The sequence below is a fragment of the Pelophylax lessonae genome (assembly GCF_965119305.1).
Source record: "Pelophylax lessonae genome assembly, chromosome: 9".
Classification (NCBI taxonomy): domain Eukaryota; kingdom Metazoa; phylum Chordata; class Amphibia; order Anura; family Ranidae; genus Pelophylax; species Pelophylax lessonae.
Genome location: NC_138776.1, coordinates 155,641,279 through 155,658,500, shown reverse-complemented (window position 1 = coordinate 155,658,500; position 17,222 = coordinate 155,641,279).

Genomic DNA, 17,222 nt, shown 5'->3' with positions numbered 1-17,222 from the left:
AAACACATGCAGTTTCCATTAACAGCAGTTAAAGTGACTGTAAAGTCTCTTTTAAAAACAAAGTTATAAATATGTTATACTTACCTGCACTGTGCAATAATTTTGCACAGAGCAGCCCCAATCCTCCACTTTTGGTGTCCCATGCCAGTGATCCTGGCTCCTGCCTCTGACTGAGTCACTTGCTATAGGGGCACTCAGGTAGGCTTGATCCTGAGCTGCACTGTGTGCGGCTATTGACATACACAGTGCTGCTCGACCCTGCTCCCTCGTTATTGGATTTGATTGACAGCAACAGGAGGCAATGGCTTCCGCTACTCTCACTGAGTCCAGTGAGAAGGGGGAGAGAGAGCAGTGCCGCTGCTCTTTGGCACAGTGGTGCATCAAGATCAGGCTCAAGTAAGTATTTGGAAGGGGGGAAGCTGTACCCAAAAATGGAAAATTGTTATCAAATATTTACCGTAATTTTCCTTTCCTGATGGACTCCATGGTAGCATATGTTTTGGGTTTAGCCCTGCTTCCATTCCTACTCCCAGAAATCTTTGCCTGTGCTCAGCATCTGTGTTCTATAACTAGCCTACTCAGGAACTGGGAGAGGACTCCTGCTGCCATGGAGTCCATCAGGAAAGGAAAATTACGGTAAATATTTGAAAACAATTTTCTGTTTTCCTGACAGACTCCATGGCAGCATACATTTTGGGAAATAACTTGCCGTACACACCCGGGTAGGCAGATGCTGAACAAAAAAAAGTTGAATTGACCACATCAACTGACAGTACTTGCACGCCAAAATTAACAGAAGACAAAGCAGCCTGTTCAACTCAATAAAAGGACAGGAACGTGTTGATAGATGACCAGGAGGCTGCCTTATAAATTACTTCAGGGAAAACATGTCTGGAAACTGCCCAGAATGTTGAGATGCTCTGAGTCGAGTGCGCTGTGACCACCTCTGGAGGCACCAAACTCTTTACTTTATAGGCCCACTATATGGTCAGAACAATCCACGCAGAAATAAATGTAAATGAAACGCGCATCCCTTTACTCTTTCCACAGAAGGGAATAAATAAATAGGTATTCAGACTGCCGAAAGGAAGCTGTGGCTTCTAGATACTGCTTCAGTCAGAAAATGTTCTTTTGAGCCCAGAGCTCAAATCTCTGAGACCCTCCTAGCCGATGTGATGGCTACCAGAAAGACTGTTTTAAGAGTGAGTTCCTTAATTGTGGGCGGCTTGTCCGAATCAAGATTTAGCTGTGAGAGAAAATTGAAAACTAGTGGGAGGTTCCATTTAGGGAACCTCGGTTTCCTCTGGGGTCTGAGCCTCCCTGCCCGCTTAAAGAACTGATGGCTAAGCATATGTTTTGCCTATGAAACTCCAGTAAATGCTGAAATAGCCGATACCTACACCTGGAGCGAGCTGACGGATAGGGACAGGTCCAGGCCTGACTGCAAGAAGCTCAGGACATCTTGGACTTCAGGAGCAGCACGTAGATTGCCCTTAGTGGACATATGGACTGTAAACCTAGACCATTTTCTCTCATAGACCGTTAGTGGTTTTCCTTCTGCTGTTCAAGAGTATGGGAATGACCTCCTTAGGGCAGCATAGAGCCTCCAGCCTTCCCCTCTCAAAAACCAGACCTTCAAGTGCAGATGAGCCAGGCATGGATATAGAGTAGAGCACTGTGACAACAGGTCCAGCCTGAGGGGCAGAGGAATCGGATCCTGGACGCTAAGTAACATCAGAAGAGGGAACCAGGGCCTGTTGGGCCAGAACGGATATATCGCCATTATCACTGCTGCTTCCATCCTGAGTCTCCGCAAGAACTGGAGAACCACCAGACTCAGAGGGAAGGCATAGGCTCTGCAGAACCTCCATTGGTCCATGAGGAAGTCCACCCCAAAAGCTTGGGAATCTTTGAACCTTGATTAATACTTTGGCAGGTTGTTGCAAGGGGTCGCAAAGAGGTCAACCTCTGGTGAGATCCCCAGGGTCAGAACCCACTCGAAGACTTCCTTGTGGAGGGCCCACTTGTTGTTGTCAAGCCGGACTTAAGAAAGAAATTCCACCTGCACATTCTGGTCTCCGGGAAAATACTGTAGATAGCCGACAGGTTGGATAGGTACTTCTGCATCCAGGTCATAATCTGCTGTTCTTCTTGCAGCAGAGAGAGACTATGAGTTCCCCCTTGTTTCCTTATGTAGGCCACCGTCGTGTTGTCTAACCTGAGCATCACTGAGGATCCTGTCGTTCGATGGCGGAAGGCCTGCAGCACCTGAAACGCTGCCCAAAGTTCCAGGACATTTGAGACTATCCCACGAGGGGAAAAGTCCCACCTGCCCTGTGCCATTTCTGAAAGACAGTGGGCGCCCCAACCTGTTTTGGTGGCATCTGAGGTCACGATGACCCATGAGACCAGGGCTTTGGAGTAGCAGTTGAGAAGATTCTCCCGATGGAGCCAGCAGAGAAGACTCCCCTCATGGATGGGGTTATGAAGATGCGTTGGTCCATGTCTTCTTTATTCCACTGCTGGAGGAAACCCCTCTGGAAAGGCCGCATTCTCCACAAAGCCCATTTCACCATGGGGGCTGAGGCAATCATGGTCCCGATGACCTTTGGACACTGCTGGCCATGGAGATGAGAGGAAGAGAGAGCGAGAAGATCCTGTCTTGGATCACCATAATTTTCTTCTCGGGCAGAGAAATGGTGCCTATCGCTGTGTCGAACTGGGCCCCGAGAAAAATGAGGCACTGTGTGGGATCCAAATTATTCTTTTCCATGTTTAAGAGCCACCCAAACTCCCGGAGAGTGGTGATGACTTGACCCAGATGCTCCACAAGTTGACCCTTGTCTTGAGACAGGAGGAAAAGATCGTCAAATTAATGATGGAGCTGAATACCTCTGAATCTCAACAAGGCTACAACTGCCAACAAGACTTTTGAAAAGGTCTGAGGCAAGTCTTAAGGGGAGATAGGTTAATTGTAGGTGAGACTAACCAATGGCAAACCGGAGATACTGTTGGAAATTCCTTGCAGCGGGAACATGGAAATAAGCGTCTTTTAGATCTATTGATGCTAGTCAATCTCCCGGGTGGAATGACTGCTGGATTGTTAGTAGTGTCTCCATCTTGAACCTCTCCCTCTTGATGAACTGGTTTAGATATGTAAGATTTATGATGGGCCTCCAAATACCGTTCTTTTTCTGTACCATGAAGAGAGGAGAATAGATTCCTTGCCCCTGCTCGTCCTCCGGGACGGGAATGGCGGCACCCTGAGATACCAGGGATTCCACGTAGGATAAGGGGTAGGGAAGTGGGGATGAACCTGAGCCTAGGAACGCTGCTGAAAGCCCAGGCATGTCTGGAAAAGACCGTTCTGATGGTCCAGTAGTCCGGGATTAAACCCGACTAGACATGTCGAAAGCTTAGCAGATGAGCTCCCACCTGACATGTCTTTGTTTCCGAAAAGAAGACTGCCTTGACTTCCAGTTCTCCTGAACTCCCTGCTGTGCTTGAAGCTACGTGCCTCCCTAGCACGATCTAGGATCTGTTTCCTAGGTTGAGCCCATTTCTGATTAAGTAGGCGTTGGTCTTGGGAAAGGAACCCTGACCTGCCACCCCTGGCCCGAGTTATGGCGTTATCTAACTTATTCCCAAAGAGGGAGGAACCCTCAAATGAGATATAGCACCATACCTGCTTGGATGCAGGGTCAGCTACCCAAGGCTGACGCCAAAGGGCACGCTTAGCTGTGACCCAGGAGTGTATAACCCGGGCCACCAGGCAGATAATGAAGATGGAAGCCTCTCCCTCAAGAAGGCAGAGACCATCTTCAGCTCCTGAATAGGAGAGCTTTTTCTAGAAACTCCTAAGGGTCTCATTCAAGTTGTCTGCCCATACCTCCATCGCTTTGGATATTACTGCTAGTGCTAAGGCCGGTTTGCAAGCCATGCCAGATGAAAGATAGACTCACTTGAGGTCAGAGTCAATCCTACTATCCAGAGGGTCTGTGAATGAAACTGTATCCTCCAACGGAAGGGTCACATACTTAACAAGCCTCATCACAGCCACGTCCGCGGGAGGCGGAGTGTTTCACCTCTTCCTCCTTAAAGGGATACAGTTTCGCCATCTTCGAGAGCATGGAGTTTTTCCTGTCCACTTTACTTCACTTATCCTTGATGACTTCTCTCAGCCTCCCAGGAACAGAAAATTAAATCGCTCTTTGTTTAGCTGCTTAAAGAATTTTCTTTGTTTAGGGGGAGAGACCACTAGATCCTCCCAGTTTAGGGCTTCTCTCACTGCCCTGACCAGGGGAGGAACCAGGCCAAAGTCAAAGCCCAGACAGGAATCTTCTGCCTCTGAATCACTGTCTGAGAACATGGCCGAAGGACAGCATGGTTGTGAAGACTCCAAGATGTCTTGACCCTGTGCCTCTCTGAACGGAGAGTGTGGAGGATCCAAGGCTGGATTCTGGACATGGCTAACTCCCAGCTCGCTTAGAGGACCTGTTTCACCGTGGATTCTAGCTACCTCTACCTCTACCGCTACCTCTTTCGCCCGCAGCCTGGGAAAAACAATGGTCACATAGAGATCTCCCATCAGGAACCTGAGAGCCGCATCCCCAGCACCCCTTCTTGTCCGGGTGAGGAGAGGATCCGGGTAAGGAGGCTAAGTCCCTACTGTGGCATCTGGGGCCAGAAGAGGACCTGCGCCTGGACCTTGAGGAGGAGTGCCGGTATTGGACTTTTGAACAACCATCTTCTTTGTGTGCGGTGCGTTTGGGATCAGACCTAGAAGGGCTGCAAAAAGAAGAAGAAAACACACAGAGGAAGCAAGGAACATGATACACTGACCCCCGCCAGCCGTACCCAGGCACACAACCCCACCAGATACTTGCTGCAAGAGAGCTGGCCACAGGAGGGCAATGAGGCTTTCATCTCTGGACCTTGACCTGCAAGAACTGAGGCAGACAACCATATCAGAGGGGGGGGGGGGGGGCACACACACATAAGGAAGCAAGTCCTACCTTGCTGCCACCTTCCTGGGCCCTGGGGAAGTCATCGCCAGGATCATTCCCACAGGCTGCCAGGATTGTATCCCCTTTTGAATTTTGCGCCCAGCTGATGTCATCAACGGTGCCACTCGGCAGCGCAATGCACGACAGCACCATTTAACCGCTATCTCGCATGTGCAACCAGGCCTCGTTCCCAAGATGGCCGTGCATGCGCAGACGGGACACGTGTGTGCGGCCTGGAATGCGGAAGCGGACCAGACTAGCACCAAGGAAGAAAGAAAGAGGAGAGAAGGGAGAACAAAAGAAAAGCATACATATAGCTGCTGCCATGGAAGGTATGATTTACCACTCCTGTGCTTATAATCCAGGGCCAGGGAGCTCACACCGGTCTTTGGGGCAAATAGGGCCACCCGCAGCAGCGGGGCTATTTGGTCAACAGTTAGCCTGCTAACAGGCATCTGGCACTTCTTCCATTGCCCACTCCATACTCTGCTAATAGCAAGAGCCTATCGGAGTATAGCAGCCTGTCTTCTTTGGCCGCTGCTTGCCTGGCCTTACTCCAAACTTCAGTTCTGGTAGGAGCAGGGCACCACTAAGGTGCTTCCAGAGAGGACAAAAAAGGAACACAGATGCTGAACAGGAGCAAAGATTTATGGGCGTGGGGTCCTATAGGGTAGGAATTGAGGCTAAACCCAAAACGTATGCTGCCATGGAGTCTGTCAGGAAAGGTTTTTTACCTTACTGCAGAGAATACATTAAGGTGAAAAAAAATCTAGCCTTAACAACCACTTTAATGTTTTGAATTTTTTAAATATTAACTTGAATTTATAGCTTACTTGTACAGAGCTGCAAAACAAATGTATATTAAGGATTATGTCCTTTTTATTTCTTTATTGTCACATAGTGGATCAACTGCAAGTTCATCTCTGCTAAATAAGTGCAATTATGTCATTTTTTCAGAAGATCTCATGTTCATGCAATTAAAGATATCAGAAACTTCCTGAATTGTTTTGTGTTTTATTAAATAAAATGTATTGATATTTAATGGGAATCTAAAACCAAAATCAACAGTTCCTAAATATGGTGGCTGCATTTGTTTTCTTTTTTCCGTTTTATTTTTATCTGGTGATCCTACCAGTAACACATTTCCTTTCTTATGGTGACAATGCTTGCTTACTGTACTGTATCCATGAAAGAGCGGAGTTGTCAGCCTAGGCTGCTCTTCTGATATGGGCTACAAATATCTTCCTCTCTCCACCTTCTCATTACATACGGGAGGTTGTTACAGTGAGGGAAAAAGTATTTGATCCCCTGCTGATTGTGTACATTTGCCCACTGACAAAGAAATAATCAGTCTATAACTTTAATGGTAGGTTTATTTTAGCAGTAAGAGACAGAATAACAACAAAAAAATACAGCAAAACACATTTCAAAAAAGTTATAAATTGATTTGCATTTTAATAAATGAAATAAGAATTTGACCCCTTTGCAAAGCATGACTTAGTATTTGGTGGCAAAACTCTTGTTGACAATCACAGAGGTCAGACGTCTGTTGTAGTTGGTCACAAGGTTTGCACACATCTCAGGAGGGATTTTGTCAAACTCATCTTTGCAGATCTTCTCCAAGTCATTAAGGTTTTGAGGCTGACATTTGGTAACTCAAACCTTCAGCTCCCTCTACATATTTTCTATGGGATTAAGGTCTGGAAACTGGCTAGGCCACTCCAGGACCTTAATGTGCTTCTTCTTGAGCCACTCCTTTGTTTCCTTGGCCATGTGTTTTGGGTCAGTGTCATGCTGGAATACCCATCCACGACCTATTTTCAATGCCCTGGCTGAGGGAAGGAGGTTCTCACCCAAGATTTAATGGTACACGGCCCTGTCCATCGTCCCTTTGATTCGGTGAAGTTGTCCTGTCCCCTTAGCAGAAAAACCCCCCAAAACATAATGTTTCCACCTCCATGATTGACGGTGGGGATGGTGTTCTTGGGGTCATAGGCAGCATTCCTCCCCCTCCAAACATGGCGAGTTGAGTTGATGCCAAAGAGCTCAAATTTGGTGTCATCTGACCACAACACTTTCACCCAGTTCTCCTCTGAATAATTCAGATGTTCATTAGCAAACTTAAGACAGGCTTGTACATGTGCTTTGCACAGTGTGTTACCAATTGTTTTTTGGTGACTTTGGTCCTAGCTGCCTTGAGATCTTTGACATTATTCAGTGTAGTTATGGGCTGATTCCTCACTGTTCTCATGCTCATTGAAACTCCACAGGGTGAGATCTTGCATGGAGCCCCAGACTGAGGGAGATTGACAGTTATTTTGTGTTTCTTCTATTTGCAAATAATCTCCCCAACAGTTTTCACCCTCTCACCAAGCTGCTTGGGGATGGTAATGTAGCCTATTCCAGCCTTGTGTAGGTCTACACCCTGGAAGATTTTACCCCCTTAATGACCAGGCCATTTTTTGCGATACAGCACTGCGTTACTTTAACTGAAAATTGCTCGGTCGTGCCACGTTGTACCCAAATAAAATTAATGTCCTTTTTTCCCCACAAATAGAGCTTTCTTTTGGTGGTATTTGATCACTTCTGCGGTTTTATTTTTTCCCTACAAACAAAAAAAAAAGACAATTTAAAAAAAAATAATAATTTGAGCTTTCTGCTATAAAACACATCCAATAAAAAAAAATGTAAACAAATCTATTTTCTTAATCAATTTAGGCCAATATGTATTCTGCTACATATTTTTGGTAAAAAAAAATCCCAATAAGGGTATATTTATTGGTTAACGCAAAAGTTATCATGTTTACAAACTATGGGATATTTTTTTTTTTTTACTAGTAATGGCGGTGATCCGCAATTTTTAGCGGGCTTATGACATTGCGGCGGACAAATCAGGCACCTAACTGACACTTTTGACACTTTTTTGGGAACCAGTGACAATATTACAGTAATTAGTGCTAAAAATATGCACTGTTCTGCACTAATGACACTGGCAGGGAAGGGGTTAACATCAGGGACGATCAAAGGTTTAACTGTGTGCCTAGCTGGTGCTTGGTAACTGTATGGGGGGATGCTCTGACTGGATGAAGACAGAGATCCGCTGGACCCGCTGATTGATATCCCCTGTGTCCAATCAGTGTGCGATCACGCCCCTGGCGGCACTCCCCCCCCCCCAGTGTCTGTTGCACGAAATGACGTACATCATTGAAATGAGGTACATCGTTTCGCGCAATAGAGCCAACCTGCCCCAGGACAGGTGTGGTAGGTGGTCAGGAAGTGGTTAACTTGTATTTCACCTAGAGACAAGTAGAGCTCACCCTATCTGCTCAGTGTTTTCGTTTTTCCGCCAAGTGGATCTGAGATCGAAGAGCACTGCTTATTCTTCTCCCACTCTGTCATTCAAGGACTGCAAGAGGCTGATACCAAGTTAAATTCAAGTACTTATACTTCATATTTGCATTTAAAAAATACATTTATTTCTATATTAATGATTAAAGAACTGCTCTAATTTGTACTTTTGATATCTTCCTGTTAAGAAGCAAAGAGATTTAATCACCACTGTAGCCCTAGCCTTACTATAATTAGACCATGACCGCCATACCTCTAGACTGCGTAAAGTTCATGCATTCAAGTTAGAAGTTTCAGGTTTGCTAACACCGGTTTTCAATTATAAATGAATCATTATTGAATGACAAATCTGCATTGCAAATATGCCAAAGATGAGCTGGGGTATTCACTAATTCCGCAAAACTGGACTAATCCATGCTTAGGCAAGCTATTTTTCTTACCACTTACACTTTGTGTTTTCAATGTATTTAGTGTCTGTAAAACACTTGCAAAAAGTTGAAGCCTTTTAAAAGCCAGAAAAAAAAAAAAGAAGAAAACAAGTTTGTTGCAGAATGTATGTATGCCCAACATAAAACATGGCATTCATCTATACCCAATATCCATGGGCATAGGCTTACTCACAGGGTGTGCCAGGTGTGCCGTAATCACCCTGTGTGGCAGAGATTCCCCCTGTATAAACCCCTAAAATATTAAAAAAATAAAATGGTAAAGAATAATAAAAAAATAAATAATAAAAATAAAAACTACTGATACCAATCTCTGCCCTACTGACAATGTTAGTATATATGCACATGCACACACATGTATGTGTTTGAGCTTTAAGGTGCACACCCTAATGCAATAGGCTGTGCACACCTATATCTATCACAGACAAACAGCATACGTGGAGTGTTGACCTTTCTCTAATATCATGTTTAGTACAGCTCTAAGTCACTGGGCAGTAATTTGGATTTCTCTATCGCTCATTGACAGACGTAGTCTTCTTGATTCTCAAGAGCTGGGTTATGTTGTCTCCGCAGGAGTAGGACTAGGCAGAAAGACAAAACGTTCTGGCTCCACCTTAGGGGCAGTCCCTGAGGGTATATCCTCCCTCTCTCTGCTACAGGGAATCAGTTTTTTTCTGTCTAGTCAGGAGTAAGGACCTAAGTTCCTTGCTGGGATCTTTTGGTCCTGGCAAGACTTTTTTCTTTAGAAAAAGACATTTTTTTAGGTAGTTTTTCTCCAGTGTTTTCCTGTGAGATCTTCAAGCAAAAATGCCGGACTGGGCGACACTTGTGGTCACCCCAGCTGGCCTACGAGCGCGCGCAGATCATGGCATTGCGCTTGGTCGGCCGCGACACATTCAAGTAAGTATGCGGGGCCGGGCGACGGGCTGGATGTTGAGATCCAGTGGTCACCCCGGTTTCTGCCTATGAGCGCGTGCAGACCAGAGCTCCGCGCTGGGTCGGCCGCGACGGAGTCCCAGTGGAGGGACTGACCTTGCGAGTTAAAAGTCTCGCTTGGACGCCAGGAACCAGAGAGTCGAGGCGTCCGGAGTGGTCCACAACCCCCCACCCCGGTGGAGAGGGTATTGTGAAGAGAGGGTGCCTGTCGGTTCGGTATGGTGAGTAAACGTTCCCTTTTTTTTTTCTTTCCTCGTTATGAGGCAGTATGAATTATGGGCCCCTCCATATATGGTCAGTATATATCTGATACTAATAAGTCCCCCTTGTAATACAGCATGTGTTTGTGGGAAGTGGACTTGGTTTGAGAGCTAACACTCTACCCAGCAGACTGTAACATTACAGCAGACATAGGAGGTATAATCCTACCTTATTTGTAGTGTATCTCCTGTAGATCCATATATCGCCTCTTAGCAGAGATGCAGGTGGATGTGCTGGGAAAACTATTTCGGCGGTCCGCCGCCATTTTGCCGTAGACCAAGTGCATGTATGTCCTCAGGTCACGCCGGCCGCCATGTTTTTGGAGTCTTATGTCTCTTCTATGGGGGCGGCCATGTTTCGTGAGCCCAGCTACCTCGTGGAGAGCTGGGAACGCCGGAAGGCGTACACAGGGGGCGGAGCCACGTCCTTCTACCCGGGAAAAAGCAACAGCTCCTTCCAGTCTGTGTAAGACAGACGCTGACTGCAGTTGGTTGGAAACTTCACTGCATCGGTTGGTGAGCCTTGGGGGTCCCTCTCTCTCTCTGTGGGATCGAGAAGCAGGTACTCTGAGGGGCGCTATTGCGCTAGGGGGAGACACACAAAAAAAAAAAAAAAAAAGATAAAGTTTTTTTGTTTTTGCTGGCAAAGGTGTCCTGAATTAACATGGACCCTGCCACTCATGTATCTCCTCCGGATCCCCTCGAGGGGTCTGCAGGATCCTCCAGCACCCCACTGACAATTGAATCATTGTCAGCTATTATGGAAACTTTTGTGTCCCGGGTGGAAGTGGCTTGTCAGGGACAGGGCGCAAGAAAGCGACCCCCGCCTAACCCCTTATTATCTGAAACCTCGGATTCAGACTCTGAGCCTATTTCTGCAGTTGCAGGTACTTCATCTGGGATTGGTGTCTCGGGTCCTGTCTCTTCAGACAGCGAGGAGGATGTTTCGGCATCAGCCATAGCCCGAGAGGAAGCGTTGGTAAACGCACTCATTGTATCTGTTCAAGAAACCTTAAGGTTACAGGGTATTCCATCGGAAATAGCTGAAACTGAAATCCCTTTTGGGACTAAAAAACGCATCAAAGTGGCGAAGGTTTTTCCATTGCCCAAATGTTTTGGCAATCCAATCGAAGAAGAATGGCGTCTGCCAAAACGCACTTTTACTATTTCTAAACGCATTATCCGTTTGAGGAAACCCTCATTAAGAAATGGACAGAACCACCTGTGGTGGATTCACCAATTGCTAGATTGAATAAAGCCACGGTTATTCCTCTAGAAGACGTTCCGTCTTTTAAAGATCCAGTGGATCGCAAGATAGAAGCTATGTCTCGCACCATGTTTTCCTTGATTGGATCAGCTTTCAGACCTATAATAGCTATTGGTCTGGTTTCGCAGGCTGTAACTGAATGGACCAAGTGGTTACGCCGGGACTTAGAAGAGGTCCCTCAGGCGGTATCAGATTTGTTGGAACAAATGATACAGGGGTTACAGTTTGTGTGTGATGCGGCGTTAGACGCCACTCCATTATTGGCGCGAGCATCAGTCTCAGCAGTGGTTCTCAAGCGTACACTGTGGCTAAAAGGTTGGTTAGCCGACCAAGGTTCCAAAAAATGTTGGAGTGGACAGGACCTCCAATTAAGGGTGTGAACAGGGGGAATAAAAACAAAAATAAAAGGGGTACTACGAGAGGTGGTTCCCAGGGAACGGGGATTCTAACCCACAACCAGTATCAGGCCTTGGCCAACAGATCTAATGGGGTGATGGATGATACTGGGTCCAAAACTCCACTGAACCCACCTAGACAGCCTTTTTTGGGGCGAGGCAGGGGCAGGGGGAGGGGCCGGAGTCGACCATACAACACCCAATACTCACAACCGGAGAGACAACTGTATCGAGAGAACACAGGCCCCGAAGAGGAGTACGGGCCGGAAGGAGGATACAGCTCCAAAAAAAGAAGGAGAGACTGGTAAATGAGGGGATATTCAATATTAGCAGTGTAACTCTAAATAAATGTGAACTCCATATTTTGGACCAAGGGCTAAAATGCGCTCCAAAAAAGCCCATCAATAAATTTAATACCTATATTGATGTACATAAGTATATTAGAAAAGTGAATTTGAAAAAACACTTTCTAAACAACCCCATCACATCAATCAGCAATAGGAATAATGGAAGGATGATAAATAGTGGTCTACGTAATAAATCCACTTTTAACCCACCAGTGAGTAACAACCACTGTGTGGAAGTATTTAAAAATCTAGTCCTACGCGACCTGCAGGCCTTGGAACCTGGGTTTGAAATAACCAAGAAGTATAAACATATACAGGAAGGCCTAGATTCGCTAGAATCTCGTAAAGAGATTATCATCCGCCCAGCTGACAAGGGTGGAGGAGTGGTGGTGATGGACAAGCAATTCTATCACGATCAAATCATAGCTATGTTAAGTGACACTACAACTTACACCAGATTATCAAAAGACCCGACTGGTGACTTTGTGAATGATTTGAAACGATTGGTAGAATCGGGTTTCAGGGACAGTGTCCTGACAAAGAAGGAACGCAACTATCTAACACCGAGCGTGTGCCGGATCCCGATTCTATACACGTTACCTAAGGTTCATAAGGACGCAACTAACCCTCCTCCACGCCCAATTGTGAATGGGATTGGTTCAGTCAGTGCTAGACTGGGCCAATATTTGGACCAATTTTTACAGAAAAGTGTGGTTCAAACCAAAGCCTTTCTGAAGGATACCACGGATCTTCTTCTCATGCTGGATGGTGTGGTACTTGGGGACGACTCGCCGGTCTTCCTTGTGACGGCCGATGTGTCGTCCCTGTACACCATCATCCAGCATGATGATGCTTTGTTGTCCTTAAATTGGGCACTTAGTCAGAGGGAGGATCTACCTCGAGAACAGAAAGTATTCATTGGTAGGGCTTTAGACTTTTGTCTGAGCCATAACTATTTTTGGCATCAAAGTAGGTTCTACAGTCAAAAAACAGGTGTTGCCATGGGCGCCAAATTTGCCCCCAGCCTGGCAAATTTGTTCATGTCGGAGTGGGAGGACAAGTTTGTCTATAACCAGGTACGGCATGAACTCAGGCTATATAAGCGCTTTATTGATGACATCATTTTCATCTGGCAAGGGGCAGAGGAGGATTTGGTGTCCTTTATGGAACACCTAAATACCAACCACAATAACATTAAGTTGGATTTCCATCATAGTCCTGACGAAATCAATTTCCTGGATGTCACTATTAAAAGAGAAGGCAATAGATTAACCACGAAAGTGTACTTCAAAATGACAGACAGGAACAGTTATTTGGCCATCCAAAGTGGACACCACCCTAACTGGCTTAGGAATATTCCTAGGGGCCAGTTCACCCGAGTCAGGCGGAACTGCACTTCTGTAAATGACTACATGGAACAAGCAGCAGTTTTGAGGGATAGGTTTATGGCCAAAGGCTATGATGAGACCAACTTAAATAAAGAAATCACCAGAATTGGGAATGCCCCCAGACCATTAAGACCTGCGGCTAAACCTGTTAGGTTGGATGATGATCCTAAACAATGGAGCTTTTTGTCAGATTTTTCTAACGACTACAAAAAGGTAGAGGAAATCTTTAGACACCATTGGCCTATATTGCAGATGGATAGAACATTATGTTCAGCTTTACCAGCTAAACCATCGTTTATATATAGGCGAGCCCCAAATTTTGGTGACCAAATTGTAAAGAAAGTACTAGACCCTCCCAACGTCTCCTTCTTCCCGAACATGAAGGGGTCTTTCACCTGTGGAAGATGTAGAGCCTGTTCATTTACACCGACCAATTTCAGGAGGAGGGACTCTTTCATGGTTCGAGCTATCAATAAATCCTTCAAAATCAAAAGCTTAATTACTTGTGACACCACACATGTGGTCTATGGACTGATGTGTCCCTGTAATTTAGTTTATATTGGCCGTACTAAGCGGGCCCTAAAAGTTAGAGTAGGTGAGCATATCACCAACATTTTGAAAGGAAATCGCGACCACAATGTGTCCGCACATTTCCGCCAATTCCACCAGAGGGATCCTAGAAGCCTCCACTTCTGGGGCATTGAGCGAGTTACCCCGTCGTGGCGGGGGTCAAATTGGGTGAGGGAATTATCCAAATGTGAGACCAAGTGGATTTTCCTCACCCAGGCCCTCGCACCGACGGGGTTAAATATAGAGTTAGACTTGAATTGCTATATTAGCGATTCATGATCTTGCCTTTTCCATTTACTCCTATAATGGTACTGGAGTATGATTGATTTGTCTCAATTTATATTTGGGATTCCATTGGTGTGCTTTTTTAATATGCTTTTTATATGCTTTTTATCATTTCTAATAGACATTATATTGGCACCTTCACTATGGGGGTACTGATTAGTGCAATGTAGATGGTTGTTGCATTTTTAATGTTTATCATGATTACCTGTTTTTTATGCAGAATGTTACTGGCAATGCTCTGCAGATCCATATCGGCACGGGGTAGAACCCCAAGAAATAACAATGTTATCCTTTTCACCATATTATAGTATCTGGATTGTTATTTATATTTCAGTGCCAAAGTGAATCTTTATGATATGGCAGGTTTCCCTATTGTTGTTATTGATGTCGGAAGTTCCGCAATGCGGGGTGCTGGTTCACTTCCGGTTTACTTACCTCATTGCCGATTGGACGCAGAGCGTTCCAGCAGGGCTATTTAGATGCCGGATGTTGTCGTTCAGGTCACGCCTCCAGTTGAAGTCGGACATGACGAAACCGGTCGGGGCGTGACCTGACGACACATCCGATTTTTCCCTTCCAATATCCGACTATCCCCGGATCGTTTAGAAGATCTGCGGAGAGCAGTCACAGATTTACTACAACAAGGAGTGGTAGTCCACGTTCCTTGGACAGAACGGTTTCAAGGGTTTTATTCAAACCTATTTACAATACCCAGGAAAGAGGGCAAAGTGCGTCCAATTCTGGACTTAAGGGCACTCAATTCTTTTGTCAACATAAGAAGATTCAGAATGGAGTCCATTTGCACAGTAGCAGCCTTCCTGCATCCAGGGGATGTCCTAGCGTCCATAGACATCAAGGACGCATATCTTCACATTCCCATTTTCGCAGGACATCAGCGGTTTCTACGCTTTTCCGTAGAAGAGAACCACTATCAGTTTGTGGCGTTACCTTTCGGTCTCGCCACGGCTCCGCGGGTCTTCACAAAGGTGTTGGCCCCAATGTTGGCACTTCTGCGCCAAAGAGGCATATCGATCCTTGGTTACCTAGACGATCTTCTGCTTCATGCAGAGTCTCCTCAGACCTTGCTACAAAACATAGAAATTACTATGATTTCTTTACAGGAATTCGGGTGGCTGGTGAACCAGCAAAAGTCATTTCTGGTTCCCACCCAGAGGCTCGAATATCTGGGTCTAATTCTAGACACAGTCAGGACAAGAGTTTTTCTTCCGGTAGGGAAGCTCCGAAAGATTCAATCAGCAGTCCAGTTGTTACTGTCCAACAGCTGGTCTTCCCTTCGGACTTGCATGAGGGTTCTGGGGTTGATGGTGGCTTCGTTCGAAGCAGTCCCATTTGCCCAGTCCCATACCCGAATTCTTCAGCAAGAGATTCTTCTCAGATGGAATCGGAATCCGGAATCCCTGGACAATCAGATCCGATTGAGCAAACAGACCAGAGAGTCTCTGGTCTGGTGGCTTCGGTCTCCGATGCTCAGCCAGGGAAAGTCATTTCTGCCAATATATTGGACGATAGTGACCACGGATGCCAGTCTATCCGGATGGGGAGGAATTCTCGGTCAGTTATCTGTCCAGGGACTTTGGTCCCCGGAAGAATCCAGGTTACCGATAAATGTATTGGAACTGAGAGCGATCAGACTTTGTCTGATTCACTGGACCGAGCAGCTCCAGGGCAGCCCGGTTCGGATCCAGTCGGACAATGCCACGGCCGTGGCTTATGTCAATCACCAGGGGGGCACCAAGAGTGTCCGAGCGGCCAAAGAAGTGGCTTGCATTCTTCGCTGGGCGGAACGATTTGTTCCAGCAATCTCTGCGGTGTTCATTCCGGGGGTGGAGAATTGGCAGGCAGATTATCTCAGCCGTCAGACTCTGGATCAGGGGGAATGGTCCCTCCATCCAGACGTTTTCCACCAGTTGTGCCTACGGTGGGGCACCCCGGATGTGGATCTGTTGGCATCACGATTCAACAGGAAAGTTCAGAGATTCGTGGCTCGCTCCCGTGATCCTCTAGCAGAAACCGCAGACGCACTGATCGCCCCGTGGGGGCAATACCAGCTAATGTATGCCTTCCCTCCTCTCGCGTTACTGCCAAGACTTCTTCGCAGGATAGAGGAGGAAGGAATTCCAGTAATTCTGGTAGCTCCGGACTGGCCTCGTCGAGCTTGGTACGCCGACGTGGTCAGACTGGTGGCGGACGTCCCGTGGAGACTTCCTCTCAGGGAGGACCTACTGTCTCAGGGACCGATCTTCCATCCTGCTTTACGATCGCTGGCTTTAACGGCCTGGCTATTGAGACCCAGGTGCTGAAGGACAAGGGATTGTCAGCTTCAGTTATTCCTACTCTAGTTGAAGCAAGGAAAGCGACTTCCAGAAAGATTTATCATCGCACATGGAAGTCCTACATTGCATGGTGTGAACCTTTGGGGTTCCATCCTCGGTCTTATTCGATTAGTCGAATATTAGCTTTTCTGCAACAAGGGGTTGAGCAGAAACTGGCCTTGAGTACTATCAAGGGTCAGGTCTCAGCATTAGCTATCTTCTTTCAGAAGCCTTTGGCTACTCATTCCTTGGTGCGGAATTTCATCCAGGGGGTGCGACATCTGGCTCCGCCAGTGCACGCGCCGTTACCCCCCTGGGATCTTAATTTAGTGTTGTCGGTTCTTCAGAAACCTCCCTTTGAAGATATTAGGGAGATTCCTCTACCTACGTTGTCCCAGAAGGTGGCCTTCTTGGTGGCTATTACTTCTGCACGCAGGGTGTCAGAACTGGCCGCATTATCTTGTCGTTCACCATATCTGGTGGTTCATAGAGATAAGGTGGTTCTTCGTCCGAATCCATCCTTCCTACCAAAAGTGGTTTCAGAATTTCATCTGAATGAAGAAATTGTGTTACCTTCCCTGTGTCCTAAGCCCAGTCATCCTCGGGAGTTTGCTTTACACTCCTTGGATGTGGTCCGGGCG